The following is a 4,439-nucleotide window of genomic DNA, read 5'->3' on the forward strand; positions in this document are numbered from 1 at the left end:
CCTGCCGTTAGCCACCTAACGGAGTAACAGCGCATTCTTTGCCGTCTGCATTCTTTGTCATCCGCTACTGATGGCAAAGGCCTCTTTGCCGTCAGCCGCCCGAAGCGGACGGCAAAGTAGCTCTTTGCCGGACCTTACTTTGCCGTCTCCTTTTGCCGTCCGCGGCAAACGGCAAAGACCTTTGCCGTCCGCCGTCCATGCCTTTGCCGTCTGCCGTGGCAGATGGCAAAGTAGCTGATTCCTGTAGTGTCATGTAAGAATATGAAAAAGATCGAAGAAGAAAAAAAAGAAGAAGAAAGGAATAGAGGAGAAGATCGAAGAAAAAAAAGAGGAGGAGAAGAAAGGAATAGAGGAGAAGAAGAAAAAATAAAAGAAAGGAATAGAGGGGTATATCGAAGAAAAAAAGAGGAGAAGGAGAAAGGAATAGAGGGGTATATCGACCCCCCACCCTCATGTAAGAATAGGAAAAAGATCGAAGAAGAAAAAAGAGAAGAAGAAAGGAATACAGGAGAAGATCGAAGAAAAAAAGAAAAAAAAAAGAGGAGAAGATCGAAGAAAAAAAGAAGAAAAAATAGAAAATTCTATTTTTTTCTTTTTCTCCTCTTTCTTCTTCTTCTTTTTTCATCTTCTTATTTATTTCTCCTCTTCTTTCTCTCCTCTTCTTCTCCTTCTTCTTCTCCTTCTTCCTCTTCTTATTTTCCTTTTTCCTCTCCTTCTTTTTCTTCTAAATATGAACATATACATAAATTGACAAAAAATATGCACAAAAACATATACATAAAATTTCCTATACATACATAATTGTTTTACAAATATGCACATAGATATGAACATATACATAAATTGACAAAAAAATACATTTATGAAAAAAATGCTACGAGCATGTACACACATATATACACATACACACACATGCATATACAAAAAAATACATTTATGAAAAAAAATGCTATGAAATAAAAATGCAGGCAGGGCGACGACACGACAGGGCAGGGGTGGCGCGCGGCGGCAGCGAAGGACAGGGGCGGCACCCGGCGGCAGTGAAGGGCAGGGGCGGCGGCATGGTGGCAACGCGCGGCGGCGACAGCGGCTAGTACAGGGAGGAGGAGGAGGGGATCGGGGTGGCGCTCACAGCGAGGTGGCGTCGGCGACGAGGAGCGGGCTCGGGTGCGGCGGATGGCGAAGGCGCGCTCGGGGCGGGGGCAGGGGCGTGTGGGCTCGGGGACGACGTCGGCGACGACGACGACGACAAGGCACGGGCGATGGCGACGGCGCGGTCGGGGGCGACGGCAGGGGCGGTGGACGGCGTCAGGGCAGCCTGGCGATGTCGAGGAGGTCGGCGTCGTCGGGGGCAACTGGCGATGAAAACCAAATTTTCACAAGTGTTTCTTATATAGCAAACCGTTTGGTCCCGGTTGGTAGCACCAACCGGGACCAATGCACCCTTTTGGTCCCGGTTCGTGCCACAAACCAGGACCAAAGGTCTCTTTTCAGCAGCCCAAAGGGCGGGAAGCAGAGACCTTTGGTCCCGGTTGGTGGCACCAACCGGGACTAAAGGGGGGCATTGGTACCGGTTCGTGGCAGCAACCGGGACCAGCACCACCCTTGAGTCCCGGTTGGTGGCACCAACCGGGACCAAAGTCCTGCGCTTGCCAAAGCCGAGGTGCGGTGGGATGTTTAGTCCCACCTCGCTAGCTGAGGAGCTGCTGCACCTGTTTATAAGCGCCGCCCTGCCATCTCTCTCCAAATCCTCTGAATTGCAGGCATTTGGGCCTAATCTCACACTGCTATGCCTGTGGGCCTTCTGCGGGCCTGAATCCTAGCCCAACTATCTGTGTTCCTAGTCGTATTCAGGCCGTGGTGGCCCAGTAGGTGACATTTTTTATTTTTTTCCCAGTTTTTTGTTTTCTTTTTTACTGTTGCTATTTTTATTTATTTTATTAAAGTTTACTTATTTTATTTTATTAAGTTTTATTTTATTTCTACTTATTTATTAAAGTTTATTTTGTTTCTACTTATTTATTTTATTTTGTTTATACTTATTTATTTTATTTGTCTACTTATTTATTTTATTTTGTTTCTACTTATTTATTTTATTTTCTTTTTGCTTATAATGTTTTGAACAGAAAATACTTTGATAATTTTAGTTGCTTAAAATTTATATAACTTTAGTTTCAACAATACTAGAGGTTTATAAAAGCTTTTTAGTTGATTCCTTTAGTACCAGTTCTAAGGCTGTTACGAAGGGATTTCATTTTTTTGAACTTATTTGAACTCCAGACTTTTTTTGTGTTCAAAATGCACTATCCAAAGCCACATCATCAATTTTCAACCCTTTCTGACTTCATTTGTTATTTTTCATGTATTTATTGATTGTTTTGAGCTAAATGACCCTAAATTGAAAAGCATTTCAAATGAACTCTGAAAATATTGAAAGTTGGCATGGTATCATAATTTCATCCACATAGCATGTGCAAGAAAGTAGAGAGGGTTACGGCAAAAACTGGATGCACTTCGTGTACAAAACGGACAATCTCTTTTGAAGTATCAGGATTTCATACGGAAACTCATCTGTTACAAAGGGATTTCATTTTTTTGAATTTATTTGAACTCCAGACTTTTTCTGTGTTCAAAATGCACCATTCAAAGCCACATCAACAATTTTCAACCATTTCTGACTTTATTTGTTATTTTTCATGCATTTACTGATTGTTTTGAGCTAAATGATCCTGAAATTGAAAAGCATTTCAAATGAACTCTGAAAAGGTTGAAAGTTGGCATGGTATCATCATTTCATCCACATAGCTTAAGCTGAAAAGTTGAGAGGGTTACGGGAAAAACTGGATGCATTGCGTGCAGTATATATAATTATGTGTGTCAAAAACCATTACAGATTCACATGGATAGATAAGTGACCAAATTAATAGAAGTTCATCATCACATTAAAAACAAAGTACATACATAGTTCTCATTGAACAACATATAGCTCTCCAGAGCATCTAGTTAAACCATACATTAATACTATGTAAAACCTTTCAATGCAACAACAAATGCGATCATAATCACAACCAAGGTAACAATTGATCCAACGACATAATGGTACCAAGCTTCGATATGAATGGCATATTTTCTAATCTTTCTCATCTTCAACCGCATTGCATCCATCTTGATCTTGTGATCATCGACGACATCCGCAACATGCAACTCCAATATCATCTTCTCCTCCTCATTTTTTTTATTTTTTCCTTCAAGTAATTGTTTTCTTCTTCAACTAAATTTAACCTCTCGACAATAGGGTCGGTTGGAATTTCCAGTTCAACTAACTCCTACATAAATAAAATCTATGTCACACTGGTCGGCATAATTGTCATAAACGATAAATGAACCAAATAGTTACATAAAAATAATATATACCACATCCGAATCATAGTCAGGACGAGGCCCGATGGGGGCGGATACCAAAACCATCGCACTATATAAGAACAAGCAATAATAAAAGCAAGAAAATTAGACAAGTATCTATGTAATGTAAGAATTCTTTTCTTTCAAAAAGAAGATAAGAACAAGAGGCTCACCACGATGGTGCCGACGACGAGATCGGCGCGGGCGATCGACGACAGTGAAGACGGGAACGGGACGTGACGAACCGCTAAACCTATGCAAATCTCGGGGAAAATGGAGCTTGGAGGTCGAGCTTTGAGAGGAGAAAGCTTAACTAGTGTGGCTCGGGCATTTCATCGAACATGTCATGTGCATAGGAGGTGAGCTAGAGCACCCAAATGCCCTCCCCTCGTCGGCCAGAAAAAACAGAGCACTATGGAGTGCTCTGCTGCGGCGATGGGGTATATATAGGCAACTCATTTGTCCCGGTTCGTGGCTGGAACCGGGTCTAAAGCTCCCCCTTCTGTCCCGGTTCGAGCCAAGAACCGGGACCAATGTATGTGGGCCAGGAGCGAGGCTCATTGGTCCCGGTTCCTGCCAGGAACTGGGACAAATGTGTCCAGACGAACCGGGACCAATGCCCACCAGGCCCCGGCCGGCCCCCTGGGCTCACAAACCGGGATGTATGCCCCCATGGATGCCGGTTCGTGATTGAACCGGGACTAATGGGCTGGCCAGGCCCGAACCAAAGCCCTGATTTCTACTAGTGATTTCAAGCTTTCTAAAATGATAAAGGAGAGAGGGGAGGGAAGAAAGCAAGGTTTTAGAGGAGCACCTGATCGAAAAGTGATGGTTTGCCAACTTGATATCATCTCTGGTGGCGGCGGTACTAGCAGATAAAAGTGGTGGGTGAGGGAGTCCTGGATTAGGGGGTCTCCGGACAGCCGGACTATATCCTTTGGCCGGACTGTTGGACTATGAAGATACAAGATTGAAGACTTCGTCCCGTGTCTGGATGGGACTCTACTTGGCGTGGAAAGCAAGCTACGCAATACGGA

Source organism: Triticum dicoccoides, chromosome 2A, assembly GCF_002162155.2.
Source record: "Triticum dicoccoides isolate Atlit2015 ecotype Zavitan chromosome 2A, WEW_v2.0, whole genome shotgun sequence".
NCBI classification, from domain to species: Eukaryota; Viridiplantae; Streptophyta; class Magnoliopsida; order Poales; family Poaceae; genus Triticum; species Triticum dicoccoides.